The 14174-nt window shown below is 46.6% G+C and overlaps 1 protein-coding gene across 3 annotated transcripts in view; it reads left to right on the forward strand.

The window, feature by feature from the left end:
- PCP2 (Purkinje cell protein 2) overlaps nucleotides 1-14174 on the forward strand; it is a 95331-nt gene that overhangs the window by 20623 nt on the left and 60534 nt on the right. The gene's annotated exons all lie outside the window — the stretch shown is intronic.

Genomic DNA, 14174 nt, shown 5'->3' on the forward strand with positions numbered 1-14174 from the left:
GGAGTCACCCCCAAACATACAAGCCAATGCCAGACATGAATGTGGCATCCCCTATCCCTGGCACTCTCCTCAGAACTGCTGGACCCGAAAAAGAACAGAGGAGGACTGGAACTGCTGTCTGTGACCTAAGATAAGCCCTGAAGGACTGGACATCCCTTTTGTACCCAGGACAAGGATCTGGGTGCTAAGATTCAGTTGGCTGACCTTTTGTTTGGCTACCGGCCTACAAAAAGATACAAGGAGGCCTTTTCCTGCAGCACACCACTGACCACTACCAACTGGACCTGTCTTGGACCGTGCTGGTAGTTTCTCCTGTAGTGCATCCTGACCCCCCCAGGTGCTGTTCCTGAGGCCCTGGAACCCTTGGCTGTGTCTGGCTGGACTTTTCCTGCCACCCCTGAAAACCTAGGACTTTAAAGCTTTTTGGACTTGAAGACCTCCACAGGACCGGGACTAACCAGCCAAGCCAGTTTACCCAAGGTGCTTTTCTTGTGGGCTGTGGAAACAAGACTTTCCCACCTAGAGCTTCTCCATAGCAACAAATCCAATTCAGCAGGACCTTGGCGAGAAGATATCTAGCCTTGTGGAGCCCTCACTGGATAGGGCCCACATCCTCCCCCCACTGAAAGATTCCAAGCTCTGTATAAGATACTAAGTACAAACACAGAAATATTGACCAGGTGAAGGCACCAAAGTAATCTGTCCTGTGAGAGGACTTTCCTAGCCATGTAATTCTAATTTTTCCTGCTCTGAGCTTTTCCCACCTAACCTAATGGCTTCATTGCGAATCGTCCAATAGATATCCGATATTGTAGAGCCCTTCATGCGTACAACCTGCTGCATTACCCTGCTGAGGGATTTTGACTTCAGTTTTTGAGATTAAGTCCCAAGGTGAAACCTCTCACCAGGTTGAACTTTATTGGTGTATCTGGCTAGTGCTTCATTGAGGTAAGCCTGACATTGTGCCTTGGTCTCTGTCTAACACAACCGGTTGACCTGCATTGGCGCCTAGTGCTTTTTTGTACTATTTTTACTTTAAACTTTAAAAACTCATATCTCTGGTAACCCTTCTTGGATTATTGTTGTACTGGTCTCCTTTTATTTATTAAAAGTTACTTTATTTTTCAAATTTGGTTTGGCATTTTTATTGCTCGCTGTTTTGACTTTATCACAGTTTTGGTACTGCAAAAATACTTTACACATTGCCCCAAGTTAGGCCTGTGTGATCTGTGCCGCAGCTACCGGGGGGGGGGGGAGGTTGAGTTTAGTTTAATTTAGCAATTTAAGAGTTCACCATGGCAAGGGTTGTGATTATTCCTTGAGGGTGAAGTCACTTACACTAATTAGTAATACCTTTTCTTACATTGCTGGTCTTTTTGGAAGGAGGCTGAATGCAATGGAATCTACTTGCTGGCTAGAACCACTGTAGTTATCCCATCAGCAGTGAAAGAGGGGACTCTTTAAAAGCAAGACTTGTTCTTTGTGTAGGCACTCAATCCATTCTTCCAAACACTCCTTTGTCATGCACTACTGCATTAACCCCACCATCAGTGATCTTCATCATATATAGTCAGTCGTTAAAACAGTATGTCACATTTTCTGAGAATACACTCATACTCCCATACAATGCTTAATTGTTGCAGGTGGGGATCACTAGTTCTCATTATTTATCCTCATCAGTCTTTGACCGAGAGCAAGAGAGACAAAGGCAAAAATGGAAGAAAGAAAGAGAAGTAAAATAGGAAAATGGTGCCAAAGGTAGAAAGCAGGAATGAAAAAGAACCTGCAAAAGTGACATAAAGACACAAGAAGTTTAGACTGGTGGAAGAAAGGGGCATGAGGTTGGACAACACTAAGTTCTCTTGGTGTTCCGCATCCCTGGCATTGGAAAGCACCAGCAGCAGCTCCTAGACAAAACTTAAGGCCACCACACTTATCAGTCATGTAGGTAAAAATAAGGCACTTCCCCCAGCAGCCTCTTTTTTACTCCACTGCACTAGTGCTGTCCCCATAGAGCAGGCACTCTTTATCCAGACCTTAATGCAGCATCTAAGAGTTTCTGATTGATCACATGGACTTGCATCAGTCTTTACCTGATTTTGCTTATGCTTTCCACATCTAGCATCATTTTCTCATGCTTTGAGAGTCTACATTGTCTACACTGGTAATTTCACTGTTAATCCTGACCACTCAGGTCAGTCTGTGATCTATGGGAATGTACTGCGCTCAGCCAGAAACATGCTCTTGGAAGGAGACGGGCCATGCCTGCACAACCTCCTGGAGCTGCAGCCCATAAAACTACCTATATGGAGCAAGACGCCATCCCAGACACAGAAGGAAGTTCAGTCCAACCCCAACCACAACCCTGGTTTTCTGATGTACTCACCAGCTGCACTCACACAACACAACACCTATCAATTAGAGAGTGTGGCCACAAACTAGTTAGTGACCTACAACTTCAGGAAAGAAAAACCATTACTTAATGTAGCCTCATCTAAAAGCATGGAAAAGGGTGCCAAAAGTACCTGCGGCTCATTGGAATAGTACCTAAAATAAAATAAATCACATATGGATAAGTAATCTGGGTGTCACTGCACCCCCGTTGTAGCTGTAGCCTTAAGTTCCATTCCACTGTGATCCTGACCCACAGGTCTGAAGAACCAACACCTAGAGGAAATGTGTACCCTTCGGGGCATTGATGAGGAACAATACCACCGAAAAACATCATTTTGCACCATGTTAATTATGTACACTAAAAGTACACATTCGGGGTACCTTCAAACAACTTCTATTCAGAGTGTAAGTATAAAACATTTCCCTCAACTTCTGCAAAGCTTTAAGGGTATTTGTGATATTGATGTTCAAATAGAAAGGCTGGAATATTAGGGACAAAATGAAGGTAGAAAAAAGTGAACAGTACTGTTCAGAGCAGACTGTAACGTACTACCCTGAATTTGTAATTTCTTATGTCTAGTACTCTGGTGTGGCTCCTTTATTCATGGAGCTTGAATTGGCCCCACAATTCTATACAAGAGTTTAAACTGAAGTATTTACTACTCATTCCTCTATAAGCAACAAAGTCATACTCGCCCCTTGGAGCAAGTGAGCTGGAGCAGCAGAGCAGTTTAGTTGCATTATTTGAATCTGGCGTGAGGGTGGAGCAAAGACCTAAAAAGACCATGATCCTGCTCACCTGGAAGGGGCCCACACAGGGAGGTGCTAGTCAACTTTAGAGGAATTCAGGCCTTTTTTCTCTGGATCAACCCCATGCTGGTATTTGTGATTTTTTAAGTTTTGTAAAGTGCGTATTAGCCGTGAGCAATTTCAGCATCTGTATAGAACCGCATTAGCAATATTGGTACAAAGATGACATTCTCCACGCAGGTGAGACTAGTAGAGAAACAAAGAGTAGAGTACTTTTTTTGTTCAGTAAAGCAAGTCAGACAAACCATATTCTAACAGTTGGGTGAAAGGTATTTGCAATATATTTCCAACACTGGGTACAAAGATCATCTGTGAGGCTCTCGGTTCTTCTTATCACCTGGTAACCTGGTATTTCTAGATCAGTAAGAGAAATTAGTCTTAACTTGAGGTTTAGGATCTCAGTCTTTAAGTGAGGGATTATAGTGCGTGTCAGGGAGATAGCGTGCACTTGCAGAATTGTGTACTGGCTGTGAATGCCTACAGTGGCACGGACAACATGGTCCTCCAAAACACAATGCTTTGGATGCATGGAAAGTGATGAAGGGGTAGATATTTTGAGACCGGGATGCAAGAGATGCTGGTGATGAAGGTTTCCACTTTCATGAACGAACTAAAGAGAGCACCAAGACTTATGGTAGAGCAGTCAAATGTCAGGACACCAGGATGGAAGTTAATAGGAAATGGTACACAGATGGGTGTATTATAGGAAGGAACGTATTGGACCTTTGTGTTAGGAGCTCAGCATGGGAAACTGTAGGGAGATACAGTGGCAAAGAGCTGAGACAGTCTGCAATGCATGATCAGAAGCGGGGTAAGACAGTTGGAAAAGAGAAAAATATCTGGGTGTCCTCAGCAAGAATATTGTACGAGAAGACAAAAGAAGTGATGATGTCACCAAGGCAGTGTGTGCCTCCAGAACCGTGGACCCAGGACTGAGCCCTGAAAGCTGCCAGTCGGCAGCGCTCTGTACGAAGATGACTTGGATTCTCAGAGAGCCAAAAATTATCTATCAGGGAGATAAAGAGGCAAACTGTTTAATTTTATGGTGGAACTGTTGATGCCTAGACAGTTAAGAGAGAAGGATGATCAACTGTATCAAACACAGCGGACAAATCAGGAGATGTACTGATGCCAAGAAGCTAGGTGTGTGTGTGAGTGCTGCCTCAGTTGAGTGGAGTGGCTACAAACCAGAGTAAGGGTGTGAGGAGAGAGCTGCAGAGAGGTCTGTAAGCTGGCACTCAACCCCAGGTGTATCTCTGAGCCATGAACAGCCACTTGACCATGTGTGCATTGCTGAGCCGCCACTAGATTCTGTGTTCCATCATGTGTGGTCATACAAGCGTGTCTGCATTTCTGATGTAGTGTTTGAGCCTGTGTGTTTACCTTTGTTCCCCGTCCCGACACTCTCCCTAGTGGGCCTTGCGGAACTGGCACTCGACCACATGTGCAGTGCTATCTCACCCTGTAAGGCAGCCCATACGGATTTGGATTTTTGGTGAATGTGTAAAGCTGGTGAGAGCTGAAACCGAGAGGCATAGAGGTTGTGTCCTTTAAGGCCACAGTGATGTCCTCAGTTTGGAGGCACTTGCCTTTTGTGTCTACATAGTAGTTGCTGATGGTAGCTTCTTTTATAGTCCTTGGCCCGGGCCCGGCCTCCTACAATTAGGTGGGTCACACCAGGAGATTCTACCCTTCTGGTCCCTTGGTAGCCCAATGTCTGCTGTGGGCACAGCAGGCCCTTGAGCCAAACTACGCTCAGGTAGCAGTCTCTTTCTGATGTCAATTGTGGAGGCTCAGTCAGAGGCCAGAGAATGTGAAGCTCCCTGAACTGCGACCTTAGGCCCTAAAACATAGTGCTATATTAATTGAGCTTGTGTAGCAGGAATGGTGGTTTTGTACAAGTGTTTTCTTGGTTTGCGCTGGTACGTTGGCCTCCTATGGGGCAATTAAACTTAAAAAGGCATCTTTGTGTGGGGGGGAGGGAGTGGTAAACGTACTCTGCCCTGAGAGGTACCTTTATCCACACCCCAGAGTTAAATGGCACCGCCCTGTTCTTAAACCACATCCTGAAAGGTAATTAATCACCTGTGCCCCTCCTTGAGAGGTACTACAGGGTAATTGTACTGGCAAAGTACCTGAGCCTCAATCAGAGTGCTACCTGTAAACATCTAGTTAATGCTCCTTTACCTAATTTGTACGTCTCTGTACTGTAATCCTCTGTAAATCTGTCACTGCACTGTAATCATTTCAGTACACTATTACCTACATTACATACCCAGGTCAAACAGGATGACTCTAGAAGCCATCCCAGAGCCATTGCAGTTATCATCAGACATCATCAATGTAGGAAAGTACCATCTTGCCTGGCATGTTACCCCCATTTTTACTGTATGTATGTTTGTATTTGCCTATGTGTCACTGGGATCCTGCTAATCAGGACCCCAGTGCTCATAAATTATGCCCTGTATGTGTTCCCTGTGTGGTGGCTTACTGTATTACTGAGGCTCTGCTAACCAGAACCTCAGTGTTTAACGCTCTCTCTGCTTTTAAAATTGTCATTGCAGGCTAGTGAATAATTTTACCAATTCTCATTGGCACATTGGAACACCCTTTTAATTCCCTTGTATATGGTACCTAGATACCCAGGGTATTGGGGATCGAGGAGATCCCTATGGGCTGCAGCATTTCTTTTGCCACCCATAGGGAGCTCAGACAATTCCTACACAGGACTGCCACTGCAGCCTGAGTGAAATAACGTCCACGTTATTTCACAGCCATTTTACACTGCACTTAAGTAACTTATAAGTCACCTATATGTCTAAACCTCACTTGGTGAAGGTTAAGTGCAAGGTTACTTAGTGTGTGGGCACCCTGGCGCTAGCCAAGGTGCCCCCACATTGTTCAGGGCAAATTCCCCGGTCATTGTGAGTGTGGGGACACCATTACACGCGTGCACTACATATAGGTCACTACCTATATGTAGCGTCACAATGGTAACTCCGAACATGGTCATGTAACATGTCTAGGATCATGGAATTGTGGGACAATTCCATGCATTCCTGGGTCTCCAGCATAGAGCCCGGGTACTGCCAAACTAACTTTCCGGGGTCTCCACTACAGCTACTGCTGCTGCCAACCCCTCAGACAGGTTTCTGCCCCCCTGGGGACTGGGCAGCCTGGTCCCAGGAAGGCAGAACAAAGGATATCCTCTGAGAGAGGGTGTTACACCCTCTCCCTTTGGAAATAGGTGTGAAGGGCCTGGGAAGAGTAGCCTCTTGTGGCCTCTGGAAATGCTTTGAAGGGCACAGATGGTGCCCTCCTTGCATAAGCCAGTCTACACCGGTTCAGGGATCCCCCCAACCCAGCTCTGGTGCGGAACTGGACAAAGGAAAGGGGAGTGACCACTCCCCTGACCAGCATCTCTCAGGGGAGGTGCCCAGAGCTCCTCCAGTGTGTCCCAGGCCTCTGCCATCTTGGATGCAGAGGTGTGAGGGCACAATGGACAGCTCTGAGTGGCCAGTGCCAGCAGGTGACGTCAGAGACCCCTCCTGATAGGTGCTTACCTTTCTCTGTAGCCAATCCTCCTCTGTGGGCTATTTAGGGTCTCTCCTGTGGGTATCTCACCAGATAACGAATGCAAGAGCTCACCAGAGAGAGTTCCTCTGCACTTCCCTCTTCGACTTCTGCCAAGGATCGACCGCTGACTGGTCCAGGACGCCTGCATAACCGCAACAAAGTAGCAAGAAGACTACCAGCAACATTGTAGCGCGTCATCCTGTCGGCTTTCTCGACTGTTTCCTGGTGGTGCATGCTCTGAGGGCTGTCTTCCTTCACCCTGCACTGGAAGCCAAGAAAAAATCTCCCGTGGGTCGATGGAATCTTCCCCCTGCTAACGCAGGCACCAAACTTCTGCATCACCGGTCCTCTAGGTCCCCTCTCATCCTGACGAGCGTGGTCCGTGGAACACAGGAGCTGGGTCCAAGTGTCTTCGACAGTCCAGTGGCCCTTCTGTCCACATTTGGTGGAGGTAAGTCCTTGCCTCCCCACGTCAGACAGTAATCCTGTGTACTGCGTGAACTGCAGCTACTCGGGCTTCTGTGCACTTTTGCAAGACTTCCTTCGTGCACAGCCTAGCCCAGGTCCCGAGCACTCCGTCCTGCATTTCCCAACTCGCTGAGTTGGACTCTGACGTCGTGGGACCCTCCTTTGTGACTCTGAGTCGACTGTTGTCCTCAGATCTTCTAAGTGCCTGTTCAGGTGCTTCTGCTGTGGCTGCCTGCTTCTGCTAGGGCTCTCTGTGTTGCTGAGCGCCCCCTCTGTCTCCTCCTCCAAGGGGCGACCTCCTGGTCCTTCCTGGGCCCTGGCAGCACCCAAAATCCTCAACCGCGACTCTTGCAGCTAGCAAGGCTTGTTTGCGGTCTTTCTGGGTGGAAACAACTCTGCATCCTCCAGCACGCCGTGGGACATCTTCTGACCAAAGGAGAAGCTCCTGGCACCTTCCGTTGTTGCAGAATCTTCAGCTTCTTCCACCCGGATGCAGCCCTTTTGCACCTTCATACCGGGTTTAGTGGGCTGCTGCCCCCCGGACACTTGCATGACTCTTGGACTTGGTCCCCTTCCTTTACAGGTCCTCAGGTCCAGAAATCCATCTTCAGTGTTTTGCAGTCAGTTGTTGTCCTTGCAGAATCCCCTATCTCGACTTTACTGTCTTACTGGGGTAGTAGGGTACCTTCACTCCTACTTTTAAGGGTCTTGGGGTGGGGTATCTTGGACACCCTTAGTGTTTTCTTACATTCCCAGCGACCCTCTACACACTACACTAGGCCTGGGGTTCATTCATGGTTCGCATTCCACTTTTGGAGTATGTGGTTTGTGTTGCCCCTAGGCCTATTTCTCCCTATTGCATTCTGTTGTGTTCTACATTGTTTGCACTACTTTTCTAACTGTTACTTACCTGATTTTGGTTTGTGTGTGTATATATTTGGTGTATATTACTTACCTCCTAAGGGAGTATATCCTCTGAGATACTTTTGGCATATTGTCACTAAAATAAAGTACCTTTATTTTTAGTAACTCTGAGTATTGTGTTTTCTTATGATATAGGGCTATATGATATAAGTGGTATAGTAGGAGCTTTGCATGTCTCCTAGTTCAGCCTAAGCTGCTCTGCTATAGCTACCTCTATCAGCCTAAGCTGCTAGAACACCTCTAATCTACTAATAAGGGATAACTGGACCTGGCACAAGGTGTAAGTTCCACCAGGTACCCACTATAAGCCAGGCCAGCCTCCTACAATTAAGCTCTAGAAGTCATCAGCAGCGTTTAGAAAAGTGAGCCTGATGATTTGAGAATGACTTGGAAATGAGTGTCTGATGACTTCACAAGTTATTTGTGATGACCTGAGGATGAGCAGCTGATGGCTTCCCGAGCTGAGATTGTTGCTGATGATGTGATGATGCTTTGAAGATGACTATCAGATTACTTCATAGGCACTAACAAGATTAAACTGGGTCTGATTATTTGAGGAGGACTTGCTCATTACTTCAAGAGCCTTTGTCTGTTTTGGTTTCATTTTTGTTAGAAAAAATTAAACTCTTATTGATAATTACGGAATTATTTGCTAATTGGTGAAAAATAAGCACCATTTAGTTATCTTCTAGGTTTTCGTTTTCATACAAATACGCACCAGTGTTTTTCGGAGAACTGTTATTAGGACATTCACAGGATAATACTTTTCTGCTTTTCATCTAATTTTATAATGGGTAAAACAAGCATCTGGTGTTAAAATGAGCAATACATAACATTAATAAAGATGTAAATTAAGTAGTATAGGTAGGGCCATTAGATTTAAGGGAACATCCTGGATTTCTTTCTTGCCCAAAATGTGTGATCAGAGGCAAATATTTTATTTCTGTGCCTCCTGTGACTTCATTATGTGCGCTGTACAAAAACCTCTCGTTTTCATTTAATTGCTTACAATGTTCCGATTGAGATAAAAATCCGACCACATGCAGGCCACGCATGACCTCTGACTTCCCTCGTAGTGCGGGCGCAGAATTGTTTCCCAGTTTATGTTTTAAAGCGTGCACTTTTAATTAATAACAAATAATCTGATTTACTCAAGAGAGACGCTTCAGTATCTAAAATAAGCACACTTACTTTTGTATTGAAATCCTCTGTAAATCCCTGAATCCTGCCTGGGTTTTCTCCTCTTTTGAACAGCGCTCTGAAACCCTGCCTTCTCTATATAACACAACGAATACATAAATAAAATGCCTCTCCTCATGTCTGCATCCTCCTGCCTCCTCTCGTGCCTGGCTCATAGCCCTGCAGTGCTCTCCGTTCTGTGCATCTCTCACTGACAGGCGTTGCCTGATCTCCGGCACTGCAGGGGAGAGCAAGTTAGGGGGAGGGGACAAAATCGGGTGTTTGAAAACAGATCAGTGGACAGACCAGAACATCTGTCTCTGTGAGTCTCAGTGTCAATTATTCTAATTCCTTTCCAGGAAGCACCAAAGCCCTTCACTTCCGAGGCACCAGAAGGGGAAGTGCTGGTTTCCAGGTGGCGGGACCAGCTGGGCCAAGCCTGGATTTGAGGCTCTGAGCCAGGGCCACTGGCCTTGTTGTCAGGGCATTCCTTGGCTGTGACATAACAGCTCAAGGGTGTGGGGAAAGGCAAAGGAGAACAGCAAGGCTGGTCTATCTCTCCTGTGTCCCTAAAGCCTGCAGAACCCGGTACCATTTCCCCTCCCTCCCTGCGGCCCCCAGAGTCTGCTGTGCCTCCTGTCCGTCCCTAACTCCTCCTTGATCCTCTCCGGACAGTCTCTTGGTAACCCCCGGGTTTTCAGGGCCTGTTGGTCCCAGGACCATGGCAATTCTCCTTTCATTACAGACAATAGGCCACAGACCCCTAACACCTCTCCTCCCTTCACAGGCTAACGCTGAGGCCTAGCCCTCTCGACGCCTCTTTCCTCCATGTCTACGGACTGCTAGAGCAGCTCCATGTCCCTGTCTCCTCTTCGCCCTCTGTCCTCCACAATCTTCAAGCCTCGACGGAAGTCCCCTGGCACCTGCCCTCTGTGTATTCACATCCTACCCTGGCCAAGGCCCCTTCCACCTCTCCCTGCCTTCAGAGTCCTCTTTGGGAAACCCACTTTAAAGCCTGTATGTTTCCCCTTATAGTAAATTCGCTTAAATAGTAAGAATCCCGAGGATTAGTCAGAGCTATATAAATACAATTTCGATAGAACAGAAGCGCTTTAAAATGTGTTTTAGAGCTTCCGTAACCATCTCTGACTGATTATTAAAATAAACAAAGACAGAAAGGCCATGTTAAAAAAGATTATAATATGTTTTATATACAGATCTATTTAATTATCCTGCAGGCACCTTGGCAGAATTGTAAAAAGTGAGCAAATGGACGGTATTTTTCTCGGGGAAAAGTGGCAAACCGTAGCGGTTGGTACCACTGAGCTGGACACCCACCTAGAGCCTTTCTATAGCCCTCCTCCTTGTGTCCCTCACAGCTTTAGTTAACTCTTGACTCCTCTCCTCCCTGAGCCTTCACAGACAAATGAACACAGACTCGCTCACACCACCACTAATGTCATCTCCACAGGCTTCAAGGCCTAGTCCGAGGAGTTAACACCTCCCTTGCCTGCGTCCTTCCCTGTCTGTTGTGCCCTGGCTCTGCAGCAGCTCTCTCACCATCCCCAGCTGTGCCAGGGCCATGCATGTGAACTCTTATGGTTTTAAACTTTGATACCACTATCTTTTCCTCAGTGCATATATATGTAACGATGGATTAAGATCTCTCTCTTTGCTTGAAAACGCGATTTTACATTTCTTGGTTGCTAGGTCCACCCTGCTGCCAGGGCCGTACTAAACCAAGGATACCAAAATGATTTACAAACACCCCATATAGCTTGTTATTTGGGGTATACCCTGATAATTTCCACTGGACGGGGTTTATACTGAGACCACCTCCCCAAGACAAAAGATCTGAATTGGGACCTAACAACGCATCATCTTCAAGCCAACTCACATTTCTCCAGAGTGCCTCTGAATTTAAAACTATTTCTGATTTAAGAAGACTTAGGAGTTAAGAGGGGATCCAGTTTGTATATATGTCTATTTGATTCACTTTATACAATGCTTTAAATGGGCAGGTACTCTCTGGTAGTGGGCAGCTGCACTCCTTTAATTTAGTAGGAAGAGTACCTACACTTTTATGTTCTGCCGCAATACGTTTAATGGGACTTCTCACGATCAAATAGGTAATCTGAGTAGAAAGTACCACTTCTGTGTTCCATTTGAAACACTAACTTTATGGTAAGGTTTTTCCATTTGATTTCCATGAAATTTCCACTTGACAATTAAATGCCAACACGTGTCTCCGGAACAATGGTCAATTCATCAGGGTTTTGAAAAAAATGTAAGTGTATCGAAATATGAAAATATGGGTATATATAGTAAAGTATATATTCATTCATTTTATCACAAAGACGCTCCAGTGGCGAAGTGCATTGCATCACATTTACAAGGTGGCGCTAAGCCACGTTTTGTGACTTAACACTGTTTTCTAAATGTGGGACCCTCCGACGCAGTTTTCTGCGTCAGAGGGGCGTACAATGGGTGTTGCTATGGGTGTTCAGCCGCAACACCAATTGCGTTTGACTCTGCCACATATTTACTAGAAGGCGTAAATCTGTGGCAGCGCCAAAAACTAAGTGGCGTTAGTGTGGCACAACGAGGAAGAATACTGTTATTCCTCCTTGTTTTTTGCTTTTCCCATTTTTTGCATTCTGCAGCACACATAGAAAGCACGAAAGGCCATGAATGGTTGTTTATGTGCAGGAAGGTGTTCCTTCCTGCACATAAACAATCATTCAAAAATGACATTTGGTCCTTCAATGTGTGCTGCATTCTGCAGCACACATTGAAGTGCCAAATCGCCACTGTATATCACTCCCCTCAACGCAGACACCCTTGTACTATGGTACAAGGATGCCTGCGTTGGCAAAGGCTGCTTAATTTAGTGCTGGCGCAGGGGGAAACACAGGGGTGTGCAGTATTCTTGTAAATACTGCACATACCTGCGTTTCTTGTAGATCTGCCCTATGTATCTAACATTAACCTGTATGGTATGAAAGGATCTTGTTGCTGTAGAGATTGGCATGGGAACCCATTGCTGTCAGTGATGTCATTCTTCCTTATCTTAACGTTATCTGTACAGTGCCTCTTTGCTTGAGACTGAGAGGCGCAATATGGCGAAGACAGAGACTTTTGAGCCTGACTGTATGGTGAGAGGCAGAGTGACTGCCCTCCCGAATGACTTTCCAGCAGTCCCATAGATGCAGATCATGTCATTGCAGGTAGACTGCTCTTGATTTATTTTACTATTTGTTAAGTTTTTCGAGCGGCAAGTGGCTTCTTGTTGAAGAACAAAGCCATGAACACTGGGAGCAACAACAGATACCTTCTCATTGGCAGAATAGGAACATTGTTGAGGCCCTTCTAAAGGGCAGGAGGGAAGTGATCAGTCTGATCAGTACCAGCAGATTGGGGCAGGGCCTAGGGCCCACCAGCCCGAGGCACGTTCCAGTGGTATGCTCCCTCCCTCGTTGTATGGACCTTCCATAGCTCCATGTTTTCTGGGTGAATAGGGTGAGCAGGAGTATGCTGGCCATTGGAAAATATTCAAGCTCACAGAATGTATTTTGAAATGTATTCTCTGGTCCATTCTTAGGCAGTGGAGCTCTCTGCAGGACAAATGGCCTCTCTTTTTCAGATGATGAATCAGTCGAACAGTAGGTGCGCGGATAGGGAGAAGAAAGCAAGGCATGGGTAGAAATAACATGATGTTATGCCCTGTAGATTGCTTCAAAGCACTGCAGGGAACAGGAGAGGATGCAAAGGGGAGCAGGGTGGATCATTATTTGAGTTCATTGGACTCTTTTGAAATATCTTGCCCAGATTTGGAGCAGTGTAATTTAAGCCTTACAAAGGTCTCCGCAGCGGGCACACATACAACTGAGTGGTACTTCCAGTCATGCAGAGAGCACACTCGTGCTGAAAGGGGTAGTTGGGGTAGTTTTAGGCATTGGGGAGACAAAGAAGTGAATCGTTACAGATGTGGCTACAAGGCGGATCTAGTGAGCTACCAATCCTAATGTGCCTGAATGCAAACTTGTGTGCACTAACATATGAGGGGCGATATTCCACAAGTTTCTTAGGCTAAGGCTGGCGTGAGCAAGGGGGGCAAACATGGTGTTAACTGATGACCACGAAGAAACAAATGCTGTCTTGCAAGATGTTGGGTGGGGTTAAACATTCTAAGCTTCAAGATTTTGGATCACAGTACTCCCTTGTTGGTGGAGAGGGTGTTCACAGTTGAGTGATGTTTTTCTTCATGGTCCAGACACACAAACAGGTGTATTTCGGGGTTGGTTGATGTGAGTACAGTAGGAGGGTCTTTTTGTGAATACAAGTCTTGCTAAAGTGACATAATGGGCCTCATTACAAGGGTTGTTTTGGCGATTGTACCGCCAACAGGCTGGCGGTACAATCTGCCTCATTACGACCGCGGTAGAAGCGCCGCGGTCGCACCGCCGGGACCGGTGGTTTACCGCCATGGTTGTCCCGGCGGTTTTAATCCTCCAGCGCTGCCCAGAGGATTACGAGTCCCCTTCCCGCCAGCCTGTCCATGGCGGTAGAGACCGCCATGGAAAGGCTGGCGGGAAGGGGAGTTGCGGGCCACTGGGGACCCCTGCACTGCCCATGGGCAGTGCAGGGGCCCCCAGGCACAGCCCCACCCTGCTTTTCACTGTCTGCACAGCGCACAGTGAAAAGCGCGACGGGTGCAACTGCACCCGTTGCACAGCCGCAACACCGCCGGCTCCATTAGGAGCCGGCTCCCATGTTACGGCCGACATTCCTGCTGGGCCGGCAGGCGGAAACTCTGTTTCCAT

This window comes from Pleurodeles waltl, chromosome 4_2, assembly GCF_031143425.1.
Source record: "Pleurodeles waltl isolate 20211129_DDA chromosome 4_2, aPleWal1.hap1.20221129, whole genome shotgun sequence".
Taxonomy (NCBI): domain Eukaryota; kingdom Metazoa; phylum Chordata; class Amphibia; order Caudata; family Salamandridae; genus Pleurodeles; species Pleurodeles waltl.